We start from the raw sequence: 27,581 nt of genomic DNA, 5'->3' as shown, positions 1-27,581 counted from the left end.
TATTCAGAAAGCTTCCAATTCAACAAACAAAAATACAAATATATTAATCTTATTTACATACAAAATAACATTACATGGTTACAAGGTAATAAAGTCATAAGGTAAAAACGAGTACTATACAGACTTATGGTTCTCTCACAAAATCTACCTGAAAGCACATTTTTCTCTAAAATTATCTTTCTGTAGCATAAAAAGCCTGAGGGTTTTTATTGTGGAATTTTTTCAACTTTAAAAATTCTAAATTAATACCTTGTAGAACTACATATTACTGCCATATTCAGCATAAGCCTGGTTCATATTTTAGTAGTTTTAATTCATTTTGAAGTAAATTGTGAAATTTTCTCTAAAAAGTTTTAAATCTGGAAAGTTATATAATATCAGGACGTCTCTGAATCGTATGTGAACATTTCCTATTTTGGAGAAACTCACATTTCATGAGTACAGTATTTCTACCTTTTATCCTGTCAACTGTGAGGGAAAGATCCCTAGATCTAATAATGATTCACTGACAATTACAAATGTTTATAAAAGTGTGGCAATTTCTTGGTCTATTTAAAAACATTGATTCCTTAACATTTTATTAATCATAGTAAGAGCCTCTATTACACTTAATGAATAACACTTTTTTCAGGGAAAGACATTATAACAAAATACTTACACAAGAAAGAGATACTTGGACTAAACTACTCCACTAATTACGCTGTTCTACTAAAATAAAGCAATATGTTGAGTACAGAGACAATGACTGAGTAATATTACTGAGTAAAAGTCAGACAATAATAGTGGGTCATCTCATAGTTTTTGCAATGGTTTCATACAATACTTCTCTTTTTGTGGTATCTTATTTCAAGGTGGTCTCACAGAATCAGACAGAATATCTTTGAATTTTTTCCTTTTGCTTTTAAGTTGCAAAATGATAAACTAGTTAGTTAAATTCACAAGACTATTGCTTTAAGTGGAGAGCTGGAAAACCCTTAAAAATGTCATTTCACTACTTGTTTCAACTATTACAAAACTATCAAGTAAATTTTAAGTGGTCCTTTTCCAACCTGACAAAAATAATTTCAACTGTATTGTGTAACTTCTCAACAACTTGAACTAAAAGACAGATTTGAAGGTTGGTTAGTCAGTCAACAAGCTTCCATGCTCAGAGAAAGTGTTTTGAGTATATGTGTTCTGGGAGAGGAGGGCTGCTGAAAAATAAAACAAGCAAACAAACAAAACCCTAAACAGAAGATACAGTCTCTGACCTTGAGTTTGCCATCCCCAAAAAAAAAAAAGCAGTAGAATAAATAATTTAACCAATTACATCTGGGTATGAAAGCAACCCACTAAGAGCTCCATGGAGGCTGTAATGAGTATGTAAGATATGAGATATTTTGCAATCACTTGCTGGAAGAAATGAGTTGAGAAGTTAAGATAAGAGTTGACAAGGAAGAAAGAAGAAGGTATGCTAGCGGAAATGACCTGAATGACAGCTTCGCACCGCACAGTCAAAAGAGCACCAATACGCAGTCCTGCATCTGTCACGATTAGCTGTGTAAATTCGAAAAAGTCACTTAATCTTTTTGGGTCTTGGTGTTCTCATTCATTCAATTCAACAAGTATTCCCTGAGCACCACCAAGGGCCAGGCAGTGTTCTCGGCTCTGAGCATACCAAATTTAACAGAGGCTCCTGCCTTTGTGAAGCTTATATTGATAAAATGTAAAATTTCAGAGGAAGTCATGCATTGAACACAACAGTAGGAAAAGTTCATTGTTGGTTTCTGTCTTTCTACTATCTCCCTTTTATAATTCATCCACCAGAGAGATCCTCCCCCAAACATATTCTGTCAGGTCACTGTGTTCTATGCCAAATACCCGGTGGATCCCAAATGAGCATCAAAATAAACCCTTTCCTCTGAGATTCAAGGTCCTCCATGTCCTGGCTTCAACCAACTTCTCCAGCCTTATCTTCCAAATTTCTCTTTCATGAACTTCATGCTACAAGTACGTTATCTGATTTTTTTCTCAAATATGCCTCACACATTCCACTTTTACAGCTCTGCTCACACGCCTCCCTCTGCCTGGAATGCCTTCACTCCACAATCCTACTCCTCCTTCCTTCAGGCTCAAATATTTTCTTGATACGACACTATGATTTCCTGAGTAGGAGAGAGAGAAAATCAAGGAGATCCCCAAGAAAGATGATTCGCTTTTTGGGGACTGAAGAGGAAAGTTAAAGTCAGGGAACCTGGTGAGGAAGATATTAACAAAAATGACTGCGATTGCATCGTAACAGGCAGATCCAAACAACATCTGGTTTGTGGAATCCGTACTTTATATGACTCCTGACTGAGTATATACATAAATGGAAAGAAATTAGTCTAAATGGACTCAAAATTATATGATTCATGAATAGGATGGTAAAAAGCATACCAGGTGGTACACAGTAGGTTTTCAGTAAATGCTGAGTAGGGCTTCCCTGGTGGCGCAGTGGTTAAGAATCCGCCTGCCAATGCAGGGGACGCGGGTTTGAGCCCCGGTCCGGGAAGATCCCACATGCCGCGGAGCAACTAGGCCCGTGCGCCACAACTACTGAGCCTGCGTGCCACAACTACTGCAGCCCGCAGCCCGCACGCCTAGAGCCCGTGCTCCGCAACAAGAGAAGCCACCGCAATGAGAAGCCCGTGCACCGCAAGGAAGAGTAGCCCCCGCTCGACGCAACTAGACAAAGCCCGCGCGCAGCAACGAAGACCCAACACAGCCAAAAATAAATACATTTAAAAACATGCTGAGTAAATTCACTTTTTAAAATTTATGAATTGATTTTCCTTAAGAAATCACATACATTCCTAAAATATGTTATAGTTAAATATTACATATTGATTTCTAATTTTATAGACTGAGAAAAAAATGTGCTACAGTAACCATGACAGGGTACAATGACTTAAACTCAATCATCACTGGGCTTAAAAAAATGTCATTTTAAAAACCAGGTTAACACTCATTAATAATTTAACAGAAATATACAGAATGGGTCTTTCCTTATATTTAAGTGGAGTTGAGGTTGTGCAATAAATAGCATGTACAGAACAGTACCACAAAAGGTTGTTGATTTCAGATCTCATGCTTTACTTTACACAAATAAAATGGAACAGAAATAGCTAAACCCCTGGACCACTCCTCCCATCTCTCTCCTCCTCTTGCCTTCCTCCATCCAGCCCTTTCACAACCACCAGTGTGCAGTGGGTACGTATGCTTCTCAGGCACAGAACTTCAGTGCTTTACTGTGGGTTTCAGCTTGCCACCTCAAATAGTTTAGCCTATAGTAAAAGCAGGCTGATTTTCGTGGCTGACATAGATTTTAACAATGTGAACCAGGCTCTCAGATACTAGCTTTTCATTGGGTTATGATCGACCACGTTGTCAAAAAATAAGTGTAACACAAGAATTCTCCTAAATGGAACAGTCTAATATACACAGAATTTTATTCTTGGTGAACTTAAGAAATAGAGAAAAAATTCAATATTGGTCTCAAATTTACCTTTATTCAATAGTAAGGTCCTCTGCCCTAGGGTCATGATGGGGATCTATCATTTTATTAGAGCCTAGAACTAGTTATCTCTGTTTCAGAGTGTTTCCATTCCACATTGCAGAGATTAATAACAATCGGTCTCCTTCCAATGAGGTATCTCATTAAAGTACCCCCTAGGCATTCAGAGGTAGATATCTTGTTATTGCTAATTGAGATATTCCCAGAAATAGGGGCTGGAGATGCTTTTGATAAAATACACACAGGAGATGTTTTTTAAATGAAAAGATACTATCAACTTTCTTTCTCCATAAATATACTTAAAAAATCTTTAATATTTAACTCTACCCATGTTCTGCCTTTACTGAGGTGGAAAGATATTGTACGTTTAAAATTCTAATGCCCAGCTCTTGAGAAACTGAGGCACTACTTGAATAAATATATTTTATTAATATGCATTTCAATAAACCAGGTGTTTATACTGATATCTGAGCATGAAAGTAAATAATTTTTTTCAGTTTATGAAAGACCTGGCACTGTGAGTCCCTATTCCTAACTGGAAGCATAAAGGTAAAGACTGAGCTTAGCTTTCTGTATGAAATGTAATATGCATGAAATTTAAATATACTTTAAAGAAATCAAACATATTATCACACATTTACAGGCCTTAGTGGTTTAAAAACGTCTAAGAATGTTTAAAATAAAGTTATACAATAGAAACAACTATAAAGTTTTAGTTTCTAAATTTCTAAATTTAATTGTTCTGCCCAGTAAGGGTTCAGTCCTTAATCTTGACATGTGAAAGGGGCTATAATACAATGCCACTCAACTCTTAAAAAAATACGAGAATTCATCCACGTGAAAATAGCTGCCTTCTGCAGGCCATCTCAGGAGTTACCATCTTCTTCAGATAATGCAGTCATTTCTCAATATAACACTGATACTTCTCTTTTGAAAAGGCCTCATGGAATATATTTATCTGTAGTAAATACCCTCTCTCTCTGAGTAGAGATCTAATATTGTGAAATAGCCAAATGTTGGTTTGTTAGGCCCGTGAAGGAAGGTAAACAATCAAACTAGCTAAATTGGTATTTGATCAAAATGAGGCATGCCTACGTAACAAGAACTACATAACAAGAACTACCTGTGTCTTGCAAATAAACTCAACTTCAAGAATAGTTTCAAAAAAGTTTTGGTCAAGGTACTATTATGGAACTTGGGAATAGTAATTATCTATTCATAATGAGGACAACCACCTTCATTTTCAGAATCTCTATTATAACCAAACACAAATGTAGCAAGCATACATGGTCTACCGAACGTTACCCATTTCTCTGGAAGCTGGTGAGTAAGGATACACCTTTCCCAGATTTGCTCTGCAGGGGATGCTTTCTCGTCTTATTCCTTAGGCAAGCCGAATTAACAAAAAAGCCAGTATAGAGCCCTAACTTCCCTAACCAAAGACACCCTCACAAAAATGCAAATATATGCATAGAAGCAAGACATACATGTTTATTGTATATTTTATTGTGCATGCTGTGTTCTGTTACCATCTGCAGTCTGGTTTTTTTTTTCAAGAATTTTGAATTAACTGAAGAAATCCTACAGGACCTCTACAAGAATCCATACTACCTAAAGCCAGTGATCTGATTTACTTCCCTCCTTTCACAGGTACAACTCAAAGTCAAGCAACTTTTCCAAGGTCATACCACCAGATAATAGTTTAAATGCTAATTTATTTGACTTCCTAAGCAGAAGTTCTTAGCATATCAAAACTTGAAAGAAAGGAAGGAAGGAGAAGGAAGGAAGAAAGAGAAAAGAACACCAGATTAGCCTTGGGCACAAAGAAATAAACACAAACATAATTTATCATTTTGCCAGGTTCAATAATTACCATTTTGATGTGTTAATAGCCTTTAATAGTAAAGGCATTAGTCATCAATTAAATAAAGAAACCATTAAATAGGGAATAGAAGTGTCAATACAGGCATAATGTACTAATTTTCTAATCAATGATGCTAATCATTACTGCATATTAGCCAAGGAGTGGACATTAGCTATATCATAGATGATCATTTATGATCATGGGTCACTAAAAAAAAAAAAAATTTCTAAAGATTAAAAACAGAGTACAATACTAAACACACACTCTCTCCATAAGTACTTGCTGATAAATTACATGATCTGCCTTGAACAGACATGGAAATATTTGTAACATTCAATGGTGACAATATTTAGGAAAGGTTGTATACTGGCATAATTCTATTCTATAACAGTAAAGAGAACTTACATGTAAAGCAAAGTTAGAACTGAAGTCAGAAGAAAATCCAATTTGATATTTAAACTAGAGGAAGAATTCAGTAATGAAGAATGATATAAATATGAGATTAGCAGCAACCTGCCTTTGTACTTTAGTAGCTGAATAACCTTATGCAAATCACTTAATCTCTTCAGCCTCAATTTTCTCATCTATAAAATAGGGAGTAAGAATATTTCCTTCATAAACCATCTGCTACATATTAGGTGTTTTAAGATGTCATAATAATTTTTCTTAATGCCAAAATTGGCCTGGAAGTCAGGGGCTCTGGGGAGGGAGGTGGTGCTCTCCAGTCACCCTCGAGGGAGAGCAGGAGCACGTCCTAGGCATGTGCCCACGTCCAACTAGCAACAGTAGGTAACTCCTCCAGGCCTCAGTTTCCCCATCTTTAAAATGGAGATTATAAGAGTACTTAACTCCGGGAGTTAAAACTCTCATTCTGAAGATGAGATAAAAATAATATCCATGTAAAAGGTACAGCACAGAGATTAGGACTAAGTAAATACATAACAAATCAAACGTTAGCCTTGCTTCTCCACTTATAAAATAGGCAGTCTGGATTAGGTGATCTTGAATTGTAAACAAACAGTATAATGTGTTAAGTGCCGTAACAGAAACCTGTCCCAGGTGCCAGGGAGTCTACAGGCACCGGCTCTGCCTGCCTGCGGCAAACAGCAAAGGCTTCAAAGAAGAAACGCCCTGCAGGTAGGCTCTGGAAAGATCTGTGAGAAGGTAAGTGGCACGACCAAGTGAAAATGTTGAAGCATGGATGGAAAGGTACAAGCGGCAAAGAGGCAGAGGGGGATCACGAAGGGCCTGATAAAACACACTTAAGGAATTTGGATTTGATCCGAAAGACATAACAAGGATTTTATGCAGGGACTTGCCATGCTCAGAAGTATGATTCAGAACGACAACTCTGATGACAGTGTGCAGGCTGGATTAACGGGGGGACAGACAGAAGGCAGGGAAACCAGAGGAGAAGGCTCATGAAAAAGTCCACGCATGAGACGAAAAGAGCCTGAACTAAGGTCCTTACTGTGAGAACAGAACAGGGGGAGGTGGGGAGGGATAATTCATTTTAAACATATTTCAATTCAGTACGTCTGTTTTTAAAATAAAAAGTCCTTCAAGACAGAAATCCTTTGCGATCAAGAAAATCTGACTTGCCTGACGGTACTATTTTTGGTGGTTTTGAGTTCCTCAGATTTTAGTGTTACATAATTCACTGTGTGATGATGGGGTCTGAAATGATATTCGAGGAATTTTGATAATGGGCCAAGTTTTTTCTTCCTCATGAAAAGATGTGTACTTAGTTCTGATTAATTGTAATAAAAAGAATTCAGCAAAAAGTAAAGCGTAAATGCCGATCGTTGATGTTTGACGGCTTTGCCTAGGAAAACAATCTTGTATGCAGCACTTAATTGCTTTAACTGGAGTTTCCAGAAAGGTTAGATCTTGTACTGTGTTTAATAAAATTCTTCCTATAACTGAACAATACTTGTCCAAATATTTAATCAAGAATTCCATTTTAATGGAATTGACGTAAAATACATCACAAGGAAAATCTTGGCCATAAAGTTAAGAAATATAAACTAAAAGCCTTCCGGTTTGGTATTACCTTTTTAAGGGAAGTGACCGCTCTAGGACAGCAGCAACAGAACTACTAAAACCCTTCAAGTCAACATACCTAGACACTTGTTAAAACAAACATTATTCCCACTGCTAAAACTGAGGTTGGCAGGTCTCTCCGTTTAACAGCCGAGAAACAATTTGAAAAGTAGCAGGATAGCAGCTTCTTTGCAAAGAGACTAATCATCACCATTAAAAGGTCCTTAAAAGCAAATACAGAACGGTCAGCCAGCCTGATCACCTTAATTTTTAATGAAGGAATATCTCCATACACATCAATGTATGAAATGAACGTATGAAGTAAAACCTACTATCAATTACAAAGAAACTAATTTTTAATTCTCCCCTTCACTCTGATGGCCTAGGATCGGAGGAAATACTATTTGAAAACAAAAAGAAGGAAACAGGAAAAGGGGGATGTAAAGATGTGTCAGTGACAAAACGAGCAGGGGTGGCTGTCATGAAAAAGCCAAATGGCTCTTTCTACCTCCATCAAGGTCACTCTACAGCAGACGCGCTCAGTAGGATGAAAACGCATTTAACCGCTTGGCTCTTTCTACCTCCATCAAGGTCACTCTACAGCAGACGCGCTCAGTAGGACGACAATGCATTTAACCACTTGGCTCTTTCTACCTCCATCAAGGTCACTCTACAGCAGATGCACTCAGTAGGACGACAATGCATTTAACCACTTTCCTCGCATCTAACTTTGACCCCACAGATCCAAATGGCCTGGTTTAACTACCCTGGCCTTTCAGCGTTTCCCTGAACAAAGGTAATCAAGGAGAAGTACTGCCCCCTACTATCACAGGAGTTGAAGGACAAACTTTTAAGAGCACAGCCAGGTGTCGACTCCACCAATGTACAACTTTTAAGCAGGAGGTAAAGTGAAATAATGGCTAAATAATTAGAAAATGTTAACAGTGTTAAATTTGTTATATACGGCGGTTTTGTTTTATTTCAAAGAAAAAGCAGAAAAAGAGTTCCAGGCTCCATTTTACAGGTCTCTAGACAGCAGGTTCCCTCTGCCTGCAGGAAACAGTTTAAGGTTATGGAAAAAGGAGGGCTGTGCAGACACTAACATGAAAAAAAAGTCACGGAAAGGCCCACACATTATTTTAATTTAAAAAAATTTCAGGTTAAGATGTCTAAGTAGCAAAAACTAAAGTGCTGTTCTACATTAGTTTTTATTAGTCATTCTGGAATGCTCTAGAATCCATTATGCCTTCTAAATGTACAAAACAAGACTTTTATGTGAAATAGTATTTAATTTTGAGAGAGGGGGATAATAACACTTAAGAGAGAAACTTTTTCAAATACTATAGTATGTGGTTTCCCAACTCGAACTATTATTTAGAAGCAATGGGCCCTCAAATATTTGCGGGCACTTTTCAATTATTCTTCTTCCCTTGTGAAATGAATTCCCATCAGTGACATCTATGGTATACATTGTTTCTGGGATACCAAAGAGGTAGCTGTTTTCATCCTTTTGTGGTAAAAAAGTAAGAGTAGATATTTCAAAACTTAAACACATAGGATTTGTAACTAAGCAGCTAGGTTCCTAACTAAAATCAACATATAAACACCAATTTTAAAACAACTGGTTTCTTAAAATATTAAAATATATACCATTTCAAGGCTGCTAAAAATACATATGATCAAATCATTTCTACACATCAAAATGTTATTCTCTATGGGGAAAAACAAATTTTGACGTGTCAAAAAACAAACAACAAACTCCAAATACCTAAACTGAGACTTCAAGTTGAAAGGCCTTAGACATAAACAAGTATTACAATAAATGACTTTCCATTTTAGACAACACTATAACAAAAGTCATACAAATCTCATGTATTTTATATTATCTATTAGTAGACTAGTCTATAATGCCAAACAATCTGATAAAACTAAATATAATGAATTGCTATTGTAAAATATCTCTCTCAGAAGAAAGAATTAAGTGTTATGTTGGCTTTAAAAATATTCAGTGTCTGAGGATATGGAATCACTTCATATATAATCACTTAAGATTGATAACTTAATATCTATGTTTATATGCTTTAAATTTGCCCAGATCAATGTGATAGAGCAAAAAATCTTTCTAATAATCCTAACCTAAACCTTTGGGAACTTCTGTCTCATCTCTCCTATTCCTCTAAAAGCCCTTATCCATCAAATCCTTTCCTCGGCCAGAAAGTTCCCCAACTTGTATTTATGACTGTTGTTGGATTAGCTAAGAACCAGGTCCCTGAAAGATCTAACTCATTAAACATTTCAATAGTTGTGGCTTAGGTTTTTAGCCCTAACTACGTAGAAGCTCTGGTCTAACCCAGAAGGGTACAGCTAACTTTATTCTTAAAAAAAAAAAAAAAAAAAAGCACTCTGCTGCCCCTAATTTACTTATTTACTTTCTCACTTCAACATATCATTCTATCTCCTTCGTGGTACCAAATTCACACCATCCAAACATCCTTAAGGAAAAATATCCTAATACTTCTCAAGGGTTTGGTGCTAAAGCACTCATATCTAGGATAAGACCAAATAATTACAACCATACTTTACTTTAAACCACACATGTATGTATGCATGTGTATATATATATATATATATATTTTGTTTTTCACAAAGAAAGAGTAAGAAATCCAGAATGAAGCAGTAGTTTACCATATTAGTATAAAATTTAAACTTTTTTAAAATGAGGGAAAAGCTAATAAAAATTACTCAATTAGACAGAAATTTAAAGCAAATATACTGCCTTACGTTTAGCATTTACGTTTGTATTGTCAGAAAGGTGATTTGTTAAAAATCTTTATTCACAATTGTTTAAAGTCTAGAAAACAAAATAAATTATAAACATAAAGAAACTGATGTTCCAAAGCCCAATCTCTTAATTGCTGATCAGAGCTGAAAATAGATGCTTTTTTTCTCCACTAATTGAATGAGTCTGGTTAAACCTTTTGAAATGCACTTTAGAAAATGCAAGAATACAGCTTAGAACAGGTTCTTTAATTTGGGTCATTTTCTGTTACTTGCAGTAGTGACGGGTGCTTAGCAACGCTGTTCTGGTGGCCCTTTTAAGGAAATGAATACCTGGAATACAGCATTTTAATCTATTTTATGGCATTAATTATCAAGATCGCCGCATTTAGACAGTGCCTCCTTTGCCACTTCCCTACATTATGAAAGGAAGGAATCCCGTGATAAATTGAATATGTGATTTCAGATGACAGAAGATCCTGTGCACACCCGTTACCAAGTAAAAAAGAAAAAAAAAAAGATGTAAGGACAGAAAAACTAACAGTAAATAGAAGTCACAGAAAGCGTGAGTTTAAATGTTTAGACAAGGATCTTACACTGAAAATCAGTGTTCAGACATCTGTAAGGGTCCACAGGAAACTAATTTTTTCTTCCTGAATCTTTGAGGAAAATTAAATTCTATTCTGCCACACACTAGGCCACTGATATCTAAGAAAGGTGATGCAACACAACCAAAATGCAGTAAGACTTTATTTGGTAGTTAAAGACTTGCTGAATCTTTTAAATACTGATTTCGTAAAAGAGGACTCTTACGTGAGACAGGTTCACAAAAACATCATTTAAATCATGACCAAGTTATTCAGTTCATATTTATTTTAATGTGCTCAAAGGATTAACTATCAGACGAGGAAACCAGGTAAAACATGGAGCTACCAAGTAGTTTTTAGGAAATCAAACTGCCATGTCACACTCTGTACATACGCCCATTCCCATCTTACTGATAATCACCAAACTAGGTTTAAGAAAGTAGTTATTAAAAATATTTGGAATACTGCTTTCTGTTTTTTCTCTGATCTCAGCTATCACTGTTAAAAGCGCAACTCTTCTCACTTTTCCCTCCTAACTACACAATTCATCTTCGATTCCCTGTCCTGAAGAAGGTACCGCTCTTGTACACCACCATCCTTCTCAATCTTCACAGATAAAAAGAGTGAATGACTCCCTCTTTGTCTAGAATGCATCCTGATTTCAGTCTTCAAGAGCCAGTTTTTAAAAGCTTTCAACACGTAGGCTCCAAAGATGAGAAAGCAACCATGTTAACGTGCGATCACATTTCGTACGTTTCAATCTACCGGTTGAGGTATGATCGGCATCTGCTTACATGAAGCATACTTCATGCTTGATTACAGAGTTTAGCACCAAACTGTGTATATCGCAACATACGATGGGATAACACCAAAATTTCTCAAGTTTTTTAACCTCTTAAAACAGATGGGCTCTCCTTGGGGTTTGGGGGTTCTGAACAGTGCAGCTGCATTTGAACGCCTGGGAATCCGGGGAGAGAGCGAAACGCGGGGCCCCGACGGTGCAGGCTGCTCTCAACGGTCCGCTACCGCGAGGCAGGGAGGCAGGGAGGCCCGGAGGCAGGGAGGCTGTGTTTCTCAAATGCCTTCCCTGGGTATGTTCAAGCCTTGGCTACTTTAACGATTAGCACACAGAGGTCTCTGGATGGCTCTCCGGAACTTTTAAAGCCAGAGAACAAAAGGTTTATTTTAAAAATGAAAACCTCGGCTTGTACAACTCCAGACGTGAATCTGCTTTCAATTACTGAAAGTATTTCCACTTCAGTGGAAGGGGATCAAATCTTCAACTACACCCTCTTAACGACGCTGAATTTGATTATCTCAGGCTTTCCGAAGACAGAATGGCTTTGGGACACAGCACGCATTTTCTGTACATCCCATTTAGGAGATATTCGGAGAGAGAGAAAGAGAGATGCCAGCACAGGGAGAGGGAGGAAATGTGACTTATTCTGAGAGCTGCCACGGATCCTTGTTTTATTTTACTAAGACACACACATAAATGGTAAATGATTCCGACTTCGATAGACAGTGCGCAAGTTGTTTCCAAAAATCATTCCCAACTAGTTCCTCCACGGGAGCGACCGGCACCGAAGCACGACGGAAAAGCGGGATTTCTTTTAGAGACTCTGCCCTGCAAAACCCTCTCCGGGAAAAAATCACACGCTGAGCGTTTTGCAGGAGGAGAGCTGCTCTTTTAATAATTAGCCAGATTACCGTGTGCCTCCCGCCCCGCCCCGCCCTAAACCGCTGGCACGACGGACCTCAGTTCAGGAAACCCAAGGGCTGATTAATTCCAGCTCAAGGCGGATTTTGAAACCCCGGAGACAGAAACGATCCCAAATCCCTCCGGCTCCAGATGTGCTCCCCACGAATTCAACACGCCACGTCGCAAAAGTAACCGAACGCGGGGCAAACACACGGCGCTACGTCCTGGGTTAGCCCTGGACGCTACTCACAACACAACATCCACCCGATTAAAACCGCGCGAACAAAAGACCCTTCTCCCCGCAGCTACCTGCGCCGCTCCGAGGGACGCGGAGTCCTCCAGCGAGTTCAGCCTCCGCCTCCTCCAGACCCCGAAGGCGGCCCCTCAGCGGTCAAAGCGCCCCCGCCGGTCAGATGCTCACGTCGCCCGGGCCCCGATTCCAACCCGCGCGGAGCCTCCTCCCCTCCCGACGCCACGGGGGAGGACAGCGGGGCCGCCGCCGCCGCCGCGGTCCCCGGGCGCGAACGAGCGACCCGGCCGCGCGAGGAGCCGCGCGAGGAGCCCCCCAGGCCGCGGAGCCGCCGCCGCCGCTCACCCACCTTGCCGCGGCGCGCCCTCGCTGTGGCCGTGCGGAGCCGAGCCCGGCGCTGCCAAGCTGCCGCGGTCTGGAGCGTCTCGTGTTACAGCGCCGGGCTCGGGGCTCCGGCTGCGAGCGGCCGCCAGACATGATAGGCTGAGGCTCGTCTGTTTACACCCGGCCGCGGAGGGGGCGGGGGCAGCGGCGGCGCTTAACCCCTTCGCGCCGGGCCGGGCCGCCCCCGCCCCGCCCCGCCCCGCCCCGCCCCGCCGGCCCCGCGCCCAGGCGCCCGCGCTCCCGGCCGCGCCCCCCGCCCCCGCGGCCACACGCACACGCACACACACGCACGCACGCGCGCGCAGGCCGGGCGTCCCCCGAGCCGCGTCCCACGCGCGGGGGGTGCGCGCTGCGCCCCGAGCTGCTCGCCAGCCTGCCCTGGAGGCCGCGATCGGGGGCCTTCCGCGCCCGCGCTCCGTCCCGGGCTTCTCCGGCGTAGCTGTGGATCTTTGCAAGTCGGTCCTTGTCCGGAAGCGCGACCGGGCTGCGCTCACAGAAGAACCTCCTTCCCAGCACCTGGATGAACCCCGACCCCTGAGCCGCCAGCCTTCACGCCCCACGCGGCGGCGGCGCTGTGGCCTTCGTGCGAACGCGAGCGGTGGCCCCGCGCCCCGTCGTCGCCGCGAGATGAAGTCCTCGGGCTGGCGGGACGCGCCGCTCGGGGAAGGGGGCCGGCGGGGGCCCCCGCGGCGGGCGGGGTGGCCGGTGGGGCCTGAAGTCCAGCGCCGGCGGGCGCGCGCGCCGTGAGAGTGTGTGTGTGTGTGTGTGTGTGTGATGTGTGTGTGTGTGTGCGCGCGCGCGCGCGTGTCGCTTGGGAAGCGCGGCGGGGGCACCGGCTCAGCCCGCATCGCCCCTCGGCCTGGGCTGCCGAGGCCCGGCCCCTCGAGGCGGCCCCGGGGCCCGCGGGCCGGGGGGCGGAGCTGCCCTGCGCCCGGCTCGTGCCGGCCGGGGACTCGGACCCCCGGCAGCGCCGTCGGTGGCGCCGGGCCCGCTCCGCCGGGAGGGAGGGCGGTCTCCGGGGCTGCACACGGGGGCTCACGGGGTCCGAGCGAACTGTGGACGACGCGCCCGGGCCGGAGAGCCCGGACCTGGGCCGCCTACCTGCTGCGGCGTTCCAGCGGGCTTCACTCTGAACGCGGGACACTTCGATGCTGCCGGCTCTTACTACAGCTTTACTTTAAAAGATCGTCTTCTCCTCCCTCCAGACGCACTTTCATCGTTATTTTTGCGTGGCCTCCGGGCCAACGTCCCTCCTTCCTTTAATTTCTCTTTCTTCCAGAACATTCCATCCCCTTCAGCTTCTTCCTCCATTAAGCTAAGAACGGAATGACGGAATGTTCCTGAATTTTTAGACTCACCCGTGTTTTCTTTCAAGCCCTGCAAACCCCTCAGGTATTTTTATGAATAAAGAAAGACAACAAGCAGCACTTTGCAGTACTAGTATCAATCAGCAGATCTTTGCATCATTAGCTGTCGTTCTACGTTTTAACTCTCATCTAAAAATAGTAAGCCAAAAAATGGCTACTTAAGAAAGGACCAGTGTTCCCCGCCCCCCCCCCCAACTTCATTTACCAGATCATATCCTTTCCTCAATTTCCTTGATTTAACAACAGCAATTTTTGTCCCTCTTCAGGTTGTCTCTGCCTTGACTTTGGGCGCCTTTTACGTGTAACGCTACAGGGATGTGCACACAGCTCCCCTGCCTTCCGGTGGACACTCTTCCTCTCCAGTTGTCCTTACCGTCCAGCACGCCCACTGTCATTCACGGAAACGTCTGATGTACCTCCGCGTTGAAGCACAGTCTCTGCACCTCAGTGTTCTTTGCTTTCAGTAACAATGGCTCTTCGAAAAGCGTGACTCACAAACACATTCTCTTACGCGAATATCACAAACATCGTGCTTATTCTTCCCTGAATGATCAGTGTGTTCACTCTTTAATTAGGACATCATTAAGGTATCAGAGAAAGTATTTAAACATGCCTTTGACACAGTCTAAATTTCAAAGTTATTTCAAGGTTTTGAAATTCACCTTAGTAAAACTGGGTCAAAAAATAGAACAATAGATATTTTGTGGGGCACTGAAAGACTTATAAGTTCTTAGGCAAATATCTTCCTAAGTCGTAATATTTTGAAAAGGATCCTTACACGAATCACTGTAACGTGTGTGACTCATGGGGGAGGGGGGGAGGGTTATCTGAAGTAATTGCCAGTAAACACTGTAGAATGATTTAGGCCCTGAAATATGAAGAAAGCGTATTCAATTGGAATCTTAGAAGAACATTGCACCTTGAGAGTCTTCCAGGACCCAGGGACTTGGGAATGCTTCCGATACGTACCCCTGGATTTTTGATGACACAGGTTAGCAGATCTGGATTTGGACTAGAACATGAGGAGACAGCAAGATGAACACTCCAATCGAGGAACGAAAGGTTTTAACGTCTTAAATCGCCGCTTGGGTCAAGATGAATCTCAAGAAGACTGGTACTTGGGCACGCTCGTTTCCCCAGATAAATGCTATGGAAATTGGTCACTGCTGGGTAGTATTTATTAAAATTACAATTTAGAATGCTAATTAAGCCATGCCCATCTATAAATATCAGATACAGGTTAGGTGAATTTTTTATTGGACTACCTTGGAATATTCTGCATGTAGATCTAGTTCTGCCTTTTCTGAGTATGAAACTAATTATTTTCAAATCGGACCAAGACATTATCCCTTTGAGAATGATCAAGGCCTGACTTTGAACACAGCTGAGCTGCAGCAGCACACGGGGAAGGAGAGGGAGAGACGAGGTTTCAAACGGATGGTTTCCACAAATATCTTCCTAAGAAAGGATACAAGGGCTTGTGGCCACACCCATCCATGCATTAAATCACTGCCATCTTTTACATATAGGGCGTCCACTAAAGTGTCCTATAGAGACATATAATGAGGCACACCTTAAACTTCTATTTTCGTCTTTTATAGTTTGCCATATTGATGCTGTCAGGAATAACTAGCATTATGGATACTGCCTTCTATAACTTAAGCATTTCTTGCCTGAGATCTGCAGAATTCCCTGCAGTTCCATGAGCAGACACTATCAAATATGTTGAATTATGTGGCTATTTTATGTTGTGAATAAATAACCACATGCAATCATACTTGTGCTGTTAAATGAATTTTACTTATAACTGAATTCAGTTCTTTAGGCATAATGACTGCACACCACGAGGAAGATTTTTAAAAATGCGTGAACCAAATCAAATCAAAGCAAATTGTATTTTAAAAAAAAGTCCACGCGTGAGCTGTTACTTCAGATCGGCACCAACTTAGCTTTAATATTAAGCATTCTTCTGCCCTCTCCCTGCTTCAGCCAAAAGCCTTGAAGAAAAAGCAGAGTTTAACCAAAACTGGGAATGATGATTTTCTTGCTAATGATTAAGCACCGAATCCATACTGTCAGAGATGTTCCCCAAAATCATAATCAAACACTTTTAGCTGTGTTAAATATATGAACATGATAAAAACTAACATTGAGCGCTTCGTGCGACTCACCATATGGAGCAGCGTTTGACATACACCATTTTTATTAACTCTAAAGCCCCAATGAGAAAGTGATATTATTATCCCATTATACAGATGAGGAAACCAGAGCCAAAGCGGTTAATAACAGCCCACATAGGGTGCCAGAGGCTAAAACCAGCCTCAGGTGCTCAGCCTGACACGTAACCCATTGCACTAAATACCTATTATAGTATCGGCTCCTTAGTAAAAACTGGTATTAGGAGTGTAGTTCACTTTCTAAATAAAACACGTCGGGATAATCCACGGCAAGGATTTGAAAACATGATATTCAGTTTTAAAAACTGATCATTTGTGGATTTGGAAGGGGACAAAAAGAAGAGGCACCACGTCTGATTTCTCCTGTGTTTTGAAGCTGCTTTTAGAGTTAAGGTAATAAGTAATATACATATTAGTATTCTCTGCCAGCTAGAATCTCACAGAGGAATGAAATAGTTAATAAACATTCCCGAACACCTGATTTAGGGATTGCATAGGTCAATAGGTATCTGTCACTCTAGAATTCAGTTTGTCTAAATGGACTTTGTTAAAAATTATACACTTATTTATATTTTTTTCTTTTTTAAATAACAAATATGTCAAAAGAACAGTTTATATCACTAAAATTACAGTACACTGACATCAACTGGTATATACTAATTGTACAATTAATTTAGTTACAGCCTGTAAATAAAATTTTAGTCTTTATCTTCGGTTTTGCAAAGCGTTATCTTGTCAGTAGCGTGAAAATCTCTAACAGCTATGTGGACTCTTATCAGCTGACATAAACTGTATTTAAAACCGCATTTCTGGGTCCTTTTTCCAAGGAAGTTCAATTATCATTTACACTGGAACAGAAATAAAGGTTTCAAAAAAAGGCTTGTAATAAAGGCCAATTCATAATTTTTCACAGATGTCTACAGTAAATCTAAAAAGGCTAGGATAATACGTAGGTGATTCTTTGCTCTAAGCTATGGAAAAATCCACTACGGAAAAATCCACCCACAGTACAGCTATTTATTTCACAACTGTTTGAAATGACCCACATCCAAAATCATTTCTAAAAGGTAAGTTTTCTTCTTTATTTCTAGAGGTGTTATGTTATTTCACCAAAACCACAAATGCCTTCTGACATCTGATCCATGATGAAGACATGACTCTTTCTTTATCTCCAATCACGTTTATTGTGTGTCCAAAGAACTGGTTCTGATTTTTGTCCTAACTCAGGTGACCCTGGGCAGGAGCGTGCTGGGTCCTCCACAGCCCTGGCAGGCAGGCAGGCAGGAGGGGGAAGCAGGATCTGGGCACGTGGGTTGAGGTCTGGACTCCTTGCGGGGGGCGTCAAGCAATACGCTGTATCCAAAAGGCTTAGTGAGGGGCTTCCCTGGTGGCGCAGTGGTTGAGAATCTGCCTGCTAATGCAGGGGACACGGGTTCGGGCCCTGGTCTGGGAAGATCCCACATGCCGCGGAGCGGCTGGGCCCGTGAGCCACAATTGCTGAGCCTGCGCGTCTGGAGCCTGTGCCCCGCAACAAGAGAGGCCACGATAGTGAGAGGCCCGCGCACCACGATGAAGAGCGGTCCCCGCACCGCGATGAAGGGTGGCCCCCGCTTGCCGCAACTGGAGAAAGCCCTCGCACGAACCGGGGACCCAACACAGCCAAAAATAAATAAATAAATAAATAAATAAATAAATAAATAAGAAAATCCTTTAAAAAAAAAAAAAAAAAAAAACAAAAGGCTTAGTGAGCGTCAGGACAGGGCTGGCAAATATCCAAGTGGGAGGGACGTGGGTGAGGCAGAGAGATCACTCCTCTCTGGTGGTGAGAGCAGGACAGGCGCAGGACAGAGCTTTAAGAGAAATCCAGATCGCCAGCAAGAGTTAGCTGGGGGTATGGATGCCAGGAACCAGGTACATAGCAAGAGCTGAGGGCCCAAGTCAAGCCACCAAATGTCCAAAGGCAGCGTTACAAGGGGGTCTGTAGTAGGTCGTGGAACCCTAGTTCTGTGCGTGAGTCAACCTCTATGACTGGGGAAGCACAGGAGTGGCCAAGACAGAGGGAGCGCTACTCATCCCTGGCAGGCTGGACACAAGGTCTAAAAACAGCAAGATGACCTCCCAGGCCCACCTGGGGCTGGCAGTGTTTGTCCGTGCTTAGCAACTCACTGGGGTTCAACTTGTTTGTAGGTTGTGAAAATAAGAGTACGTTGGGGGTGTGTCCTTTGAAAGTCCATGTTTAAGAAATGCACATGTGACAAAGAAAAACGACTGAATTGCTTTAATCCCTTCAATCTGGGCTATTTGTTTCCAACATCATTCCACTCACGCAACCCCAAAGCATATTCTTGTGCTGGTTCTCAAAAACTAACAACTAACTCGTTAGATGTCAAAAAGCTAGGCCATATATCTTTGAAATTAAATACATTACCAGAAAATTTATTTTCTTTGTTTAGACGCCGAAATTTAGTTATTCACTGATGGCTAGTGATGAAGTGGCGATGTCAGGTGGGTAGTTGTCTGTAGGGGCAATAGTTACCCGCAGCTCAAATCCCTCATGCAGGGGACAGAACACAGAAATCACACAAACTTCTAGAGTCACTCTTTGAAATTTACACTGTCCAAAATTTTCCAAAGAACCCATAGGTATTAAGATCATTTTTAAAAATAGCTTACCAGGTCTTTACTGACAAACAAATCTGGATAATCAGTAATGTGTTAATTTTAGGTGTTTTCAAAACAGAGTCCCATGGAATAGATTTTTAAAGATTTTTTTCTATTTTGTGAACATAAATTATTTCTGTGCACTTATTTTATGCACTTATGTCATTTTGGATGTAAGTATATGCTTGCTACTTCTGCTATGTCCCTGGCCAATTTCTGCTTGGTCATGAGTTGGCTGGAAGTCAGCTCCTCTATTTAGCCTTTCCTGATCCACTAAGAATAGTTTAAGGGCCCCTCTCTTTGTGTTCCCATAGAACTCCGTAAATATCCTTTCCTAACAGTCATCACGCTATATTCTTATTCCGCTGCCTTTGTACTTGTCTGTAACTCCTTCTAGACCATAAACCCATGAGGGCAAGGACCATTTCTTTGCTGATTCCCCAGCATTCAGCATAGTGTACTGCACAAAGGAGACTCTAAATAAATACTGGTTTGGGGATGGGTAGATGGATGGACCATTGGCAACACAGTCTGCATTGAAGAAAGTGCTTGTTAATTAAAACGATTCTGTCCCTTGTATTGATCGTTTGTAATATTTGGTTTCCCCTCCCCCTCTCCCTCTCTCTCTCTCTCACACCCCCCAACCCAATCCAACCAAACCCAACCAGCTTTTCTAGGGCAGAGACTGTGACCTAATGGCATCATTGGCTATTTGAGGTCACTGTTTTTAAACTATAAATGTGTACTTTCTCTTTATAAAATCACAGCATTATAAAACTGGACATAAACTTAATACATGATCTATGTTGGTCGTATACTTCTGCATCCCCATCCACAGATGGATCTATTAGTTTAAAAAAAAAAAAGCCTCTCTACCATGCCATGTGCATTTTCAATAATACATTACAATATTTTACATTGTTTACCAAGGACAATTCTGAGAATCTCTAACTTAAATCTCTAAAGCCACAATTTACGCCCAAATGCCCTTGTTCAAGCTTCAGTAGAAACAAGGAGCATCTGGTCACCGTTTTCTCAATATGGGCCCTTCATATACGTAAAGATGATCATCCTTAAATCTTCCCTTCAGCTCCACGTGGTCATACTACATAATCTCAATTATTATTTTTTTAAGTTTTATCTTACCCTTTCCTCTTGGGTCTAATCTTTATTCCTTTCATCGTCTTAATGGCTCTTCTCTGAGCCTCCTTTAGAGGATGGGGTTTAGGGGTGGAGCTGAGAGCCACAACCTCTGGGTTATCAGACTGCAGATTGAGAGACCGAGGCCCAGGCTGAGAAGAAGTCCCAACGAGAAGACAAAGAAAAAAGAAACAGAGTGCGGTGTGCATTTCATGGGATATCTCTCTTAAGCGTGCCAGCAAGGCGTTCACAGATGGAAACAAGGGGTTTGCTTCTGTAATGTGCCTTTACGAACCCACTCTAGAGCAGTGCTAATTATGAAAGTAGATGAATACTGTGAAAGTAGAAGAGATGAGAGGCAATGTGTAAGCTGAGAAAGCAAAGGGCCGAGCCTGAATCTTCGGGCTTGGCCTCAAAGAGGAAGTTCAATCACCAGGGGAGACAGAATTCCACGGCTAGGAAACTGGATGCAATCAGCGGTGCAGCACGACAAAGGAGCCCCAGCGGAGAGCTTTCAAGAGCGTAGGTAGGGAATGAGGTGGGTGATGGTTAACAAAGCCACATGTCACAGATAAATACTTTTGATCACTGAGGTGAAGTTCTTGGAATTGGCAGGAAGAAGCAATTTGTGACCTAAAGATGAACAACTTCTAACAGAGCGATGGGGTGAATGTCAGATTTAATAAGGGTTGAGAAGCAAGGGGATGGAGGGGAAATGGAGACAGCTAGTTTACAAACCAGTTTTCATCTTCAAAACATTTAGATATGCGTTTGACTCCCATTTATTGAACGCCTATTATGCACCCAAAACACCTGAGGTACTCTGGCATGAAATGCCATTTTTAAACCTCATGGGGCAAAACTAGTTTAAAACTAGAGCAGAAAACTGTATTTCCATTGTTTAAAATACTCTGTAGGGGAAAATATACTTTTAGGCAAATTTCTACCCAGGATCAGTCTTGGTCTGTAAAAAAAAAAAAAAAAAAAAACCAACTGTGCTTAGGGTCTTGCTAGGGATGGGAAATCATACACAGATATCCATTCAGTACTATATGTGAAGAAATGAGTTCTCTAGAAACGGGAAGGTGGGAGAAGATAAAGTAAAAAACAGGTAGAGACAGAGGCGGTCAGGTAAGGAAAACTCCAGTTATAGTATATCTAGTTCTGGGGGCTTTCAGCTCCTGAGTGATAGCAAGCGTCAGGGACTGTCTCTTTTAGGAGAGCTGGCACAAAGGGAATTAGGTCTTTCAAAAGATCTAGACTAAAGAAAGGCAAAATAAGGGCATCTATTTAACTGATGCAAAGCAAGGTGAATCTAACTCCTGAAGCCATCCATGGCAGACAAAAGGTCCCAACCACTAAGGCAAGTGTCCAGGCGAACAGTCTGACACCAGACAGTAGAGGTGTTTCAGAGTCTACTCTCCTTGGTGGCAATTTGACTCCGAAATAGAAACCACTGTGAAAATATGTGGAACTATATGTTATTTTTGGCCAAAGGCCTCTGCAAGATCTTCCAAAAAAGGTTTGCATAATGTGATGCTTCAAATGAATTTTAAAGATTAAGGCAGAACAAGTTAGAGTATTTTAGAATTAATTTCATAATATTACTCATTAGATCAATATATCACTGTGTCACTTTAACTACAGAGTCTGAGATAGCTTTCGTCCAGATGATATTGGCATACAGAATAAGTAGAAAGGCTCTCATAGTTAGGGACAAGTCTAGGTTGAATAACTGCACGCTTCCTGCTTGTATTCTAGTATGGATGCCGGGTAAATTTACCTTCAAGGAATTTCTGGCAGGATTTCAGAAGGATGGTTAGAATGAGGAATTTTCTAACTGGAAAAAAGCAGTTAGATTAGGTTGTGATTAACAGCAATTTATGATTAGTGACCAAGGTCCTAAATTACAGCAAGGCATTCGCTCCACAAAAAGCTTATTCTGTTGCTTCGTGATTATTTCTAGCAATTTTAATAAAAACATGTAGTATCATAATCAGTGTCACGAAGATCCGTGGCTACAACTCAGAGAAGCGGGCATCTTTTTGTCCACACGTTAGATGACGTGAACAGACACCACATGATAAAATGGGCTCAGTGCAAAACAAAAGAACCTAAAAGGAACAAAGTAGCTTTGACGGTTTGTACATCGAAATGGTGAAGACACTTCACAGCCCACACTTCAGGGATTTCTCCACTTGTCTACAAATTCTCTGGGAATCAGGAAATCTGGGTTCTGGACATGGCTCTTCTCATTGGCTGTGTGACCTTGCTAAGTCTTAACTTATCTGGGCCTCAATTTTTCCCTCTAAAAAAAGGAAAATCTCTCAGGTCTTCTGAATCCTTTAAATGGCCATGCAGGAGTTTCTTCTAACTTCTTTAATGTCCTAGGATAATAGTTTTCAGTTACTGGATATTTAAATTCATTTCTCATTTTCTTAATGTTTTTCTTTTTTCCACCCTGGTTTCCCACTGCCCTGATTGTTTTGTTGTCTGTCCATCCACTATTGGTATAAAGATCAAGCTTTTGTTTGTTTATTTTGAGGAATGAGTTAAAGGTTCCACTCAGTCATTTCCAAATGTTGACTTTTTAAGGCAGATGTGATTTAGAAAACAGCTATGCTCATCTTTATTCTACTCCATATATTACCATGCCATGTGTTAAGATACCAGCCACAATCCAGTGTCTATACGAGTTGAAAAGTTCTTTATTTCATAAGAACAGCACTGGTGATTCTTTTTAGAAGCCGGGAGAGGTAGCAAGGTATGCGTGAGCTGTATTATTGTGTGTTTGTTATCATACTGTCTGTTATTATACTGCTGGTGGCAACCACGTCTATTTATTCTACCTAGCTAAGATTTACATCCCTGGCAAGGTCTCTGTCTTCCAGTGCCTCTGTATCCTATCAACAACTTCAAGTAAGGTGACGTACAAATAGGAGGCTCTTGGTAAGTACAGCTTAGAGCACACCACTGCTTTCCTGCCTTGAAGAGATCACATAGCATCACCAAACGTTAGGACCAAAAAGAAACTTAGAGCTCCTGCTGAAGCCCCTTGCCTTCTCACAGAGCGGCTGGTAATTATGACCCCACAGACAGACATCTCCTCTATTTATTACTGATCCTACATATCGTTAACATGACCCCCTCTCCACACACCGTTAAACAAAGAAGTAGAGAGAAACAATATAATTTGCCTAAAGGTATCTATCAAAGCAAAAGAACCACTGTCAATGGAAAATTAGAATCCCTGCAGCCTTCACAAACACAAAACTGCCCAGCCACCTCGGGTTAATGTGAAGTTTAATTAATTATCATTGTAACTAGCAGGAAAAAAAAAAAACTACTTTTCATGAGACTAGAATTAGAACATTTATAATCTTCCGCTTCTTTTTTTTATTTCAAAAGGATCAAGAAGAATTGCTAAAGAGTGGAATACAAATGCATATCCCATTTTCCTCCAATTATGAAGAAATAAACCAACTTCAGGTCTTTCTAATACCTGTATGACTGTGAATTTGCTGCCTTCTTAACTCCCGTGAGAGAGGAAGTAAAGATCACCTTTCTCTATGGAGACAGCAACTACTTATGCCTAAAAAGGGAATATTTGAAAATTCTTAAATTCATTCTTCTGCCTTTTTCCCTATCCTATTTCAAATCAATTTCCTATTTTCTCACATTCCTCCTGGCTGGCAGCTCTCCTTCTGGGCCTTTATCTGGCCCGAGGAAGACAGGCAGGCAAGCAGTTGCCTGTTCAGCTGATGTCAGCCCTGTTCCCTTGCCGGAGACAGAATGTCTGATCTCATATTCCTAGCAGCTTCCAACTGCCCGCACTGCCCCTCCCCTGCACCGTCTTCAAAAGCATCTTAACACTTGGGTCCACAGCCTGGGGTCCCCTTTCTTTTCAACGGGAATTAAAACCTTTTTATCCTTGGAAAGAAGACTTCCTGAAAAAAGAAACAGTCACAACAAGCAACACGCAAGTCAAGCCACTAAAGGAAAAAAAAAATTCACCTTCAGTGTACACACGGAAGATGGAAGAAGTCACGTAATCAACACTGTATTTGTCAACTGTCTGAAGCAATACAACTGAAGTAAAATAGCTTTCGGTGGTGGTCCGGCAGGGAGAATCGACTCTCCTGAACAAGGCCACACCTTCCATAAAACTGTGGAACTGATGAGCGCCACCAGCAAAGAGCATGAAAAGACTCCCCCTCACCCCCCAGGACAGACAGCTACTTAAGTGAACATGGCATCAAGCCTCCTTGATGTGTTTGACTTTGCATCAGACCCTTCTTGGTACACGTCCAGAATTATATTTTTATAGACTTCAAAGACGCCAGCGAAAGAACAACTCGTGTCCTAGCAATTCCCATGGAAATGCCCCACATCTTTTCTGTATCCATTGCTTTATTGATCCCTGCTGAAGCGATGGGCTCAGACCGTAAGTTCAGCCGCTATGGCTGCCCTTCACACCCCCCCCCGCCCCCCTGTAGTGGTCCAGCCCAGCAAAGATGAAGGACTGTCACTTTTGGTAAGGATTACTGAGTTCTCTCATCTGAGTTTCTTTCCAAATGGATTTCTAAGTCCTTTTTTTCTTTTCTCTTGTAGTGCATAGCAAAAGAAAAATATCATCCGGTCTAACCTCTGGGATAGAATTTTAGAAGTTCAAGGAAAACAGGGGGAAAAAGCAAGTTTAAAAAGAAAAATATACTGATATACTATTCTTCTATTTTTAATTCTATGAATTATGATCATAAAGTTCTAAATACCTTACAAGATACACATTTCCCAAAACCAGATCCCTCTTCTGACTTTTCCCTTTTTTTCCTCCAAGTTGTCACTATTCGAATAGTCATGTCCTGTCCCTGGCCTTACCAAGTTCGGTTAGAAGTAGTGGGAGCGCTTCTATTTTCACAAGTACCTCTTGCATCCATGTTTTTTCTTTAAATTTCCTTTTTACTTCCCACCCAACTTCTCAATCTCATTACCTCTATCCTAGATGCATCAATAGCCTGTGTCATGGTCTCTGCATCCCTGCTCCAATCCACACTCCACTCAGATCTTCCTAATGGCTTAGAGTACGTCCCCGACATACGAACCTTCATGTTGTGAACTTTCAAAGAGGCGGATGTGCATCTGGATCCAGCGAGGAACCAGCACCTGTGCCATCAAGGTCAGGCGTGAGTGGAATTGCAGCTCGCCCTCCGTCCCCTATGGCTGACGATCCCTCAGCTCTACCGTCTCCCACCTCCTCTCCCTCCTCCAGGCAGTGACTCTCCTTGCCTGTTCACTCGATGCCAGCCCCTGGATGCCAGCTGTTGTACTGGACTACTGTACTTTCCAAGGTACTGTACTGTAAGGGGAAAAATGTTTTCTTTAGTTTGTGTTTGTTTTTTATGTATTATTTGTGTGAAAAGTATTATAAACCTATTACAGTACAGCACTATATAGCCGACTGCATTAGTTGGGTACCTAGGCTAACTTTGTTGGACTTACGAACAAATTGGACTTGTGAACGTGCTCTCTGAACGGAACTCGTTCGTATGTAGGGGACTTACTGTACTCACAAATGCCCCTCCTGTGCTCAAAGCCTCACTGGCACCCTATCGACTACAGCATAAACCCCATCGTCAACCTGTTGTGTAGGAGGACCATTTTAGTCTTATCTTGCACTTGACAATAGGATTTTTCTCAAACATATCTCTCCCCTTTTTCTGCTACTTTGTGTGTCACATCGCTCCCTCTGCCTAGATGCCCTTCTTCTCGCCCTCTCTTCCTCTGTCTCTCTCTCTCTCCCCCTTTTTCTTTCTCTCCGACTTCCACGACATTGCCACCTCTCAAGGCCTAATTCACCAATTATGTTATTCCCTAATTCCAATTGCCTGCCAGGCTCATAGCCAATCACTTAATGGCTTTGACAGGATGTCTACAGGAATCTTAAAGGCAACATGTTCAAAGCTAAAATAATCATCTTTGGGAATCCCCTGGTGGTCCGGTGGTTAGGACTCCACGCTTTCACTGCCCAGGGCCCGGGTTCAGTCCCTGGTCAGGGAACTAAGATCCCACAAGCCCCCGGTGCGGCCAAAAAAATAAAATAAAATGAAAATAAAGACCTAGTGACAGTTGAATGGAAACGCTGACTTTGAGCAGTTCTCCTTTAAAAAGTAAAATAAAATAAAGTAAACCATCTTCCACAAATTTCCATCTCTTCCTGGGTTCCCTGTGTTAGTGAGCAAAACCTCTGTGTCCATCCAAATGCTCAAGAAAGAAACCCGGAAGCCATTCATTTTTCCTCTTATCAGCAGTCTTCCCCACTCCCCACATGGAATCAACCCACAGGCCCTCCACCATATTCACAGTTTTCATCACCATGGTCTCTACCTTTGGTGATGCCATCAGCATTTTTCACTGACAGGCAATATCATACCTGCCTCTAGTCTTGCCTTCCTCAAACATTCTTCCCACCATGTTCAGAAAAATCTTTCAAAAAGATGCAAATAATCATATCAATTTCCTGGCTGAAAAAATCTGAATGGCTCCCACTGCCACTATGACAACATCCGAACTCCTAGGTAGGACTGATGAGATCCTCTGTGACCCAGCCTCTCCCTGCACTTTTTACCACAGCTACAGTTTCTGGCACTTTGCAAAGGCTGTTCCTTCTCTTTGGAGTAGCATCTTCCTTTGTCTAAGTCCTATTTGTCCTTCAGTCTTAGCTTAGATATCTCCTCTTCCTTACCTGAAAGCTTTCCTGTCCCCTGGATGCCAGTTGATTATTGCATATTTACTATATTAAGAAAACAATAACAATCACAGTACCTATTGCATGGTTTGTATTGCCTTAAAATACTTCATGATATTAAAATGATAGGCTTAATATCATTGAATGAAAGAAAGAACACATATCACATTTAACCTGACTACAACCCGACATACTTTCCACATGTTAGAGAAAATTATTACAAAAAAGATATCAAGACGTGTGCACATCTTTTCCAACTGTCTTAGGACATCATGCCCAATGCTTGCTGTGGCTTCCCTGGGGGCAGTTCTAATGCACCAGGTCCAACGACAGACCTATTACATGCCA

General features: G+C 41.7%; 1 protein-coding gene across 8 annotated transcripts in view; it reads right to left on the bottom strand.

The window, feature by feature from the left end:
• TENM3 (teneurin transmembrane protein 3) overlaps window positions 1–27,581 on the bottom strand; it is a 608,889-nt gene that overhangs the window by 303,160 nt on the left and 278,148 nt on the right. Inside the window, exon 1 of one of the 8 annotated variants that reach the window (XM_057537191.1) lies at window positions 13,109–13,260. The exons of 6 other annotated variants lie outside the window; for them this stretch is intronic. The gene's annotated coding sequence lies outside the window, so the exon portion shown is untranslated. One more of the 8 variants, XM_057537190.1, reaches the window with a different exon arrangement.

This window comes from Balaenoptera acutorostrata, chromosome 21 (genome assembly GCF_949987535.1).
Source record: "Balaenoptera acutorostrata chromosome 21, mBalAcu1.1, whole genome shotgun sequence".
NCBI lineage: Eukaryota > Metazoa > Chordata > Mammalia > Artiodactyla > Balaenopteridae > Balaenoptera > Balaenoptera acutorostrata.
This window is presented reverse-complemented; position numbering and strand designations above follow the sequence as displayed.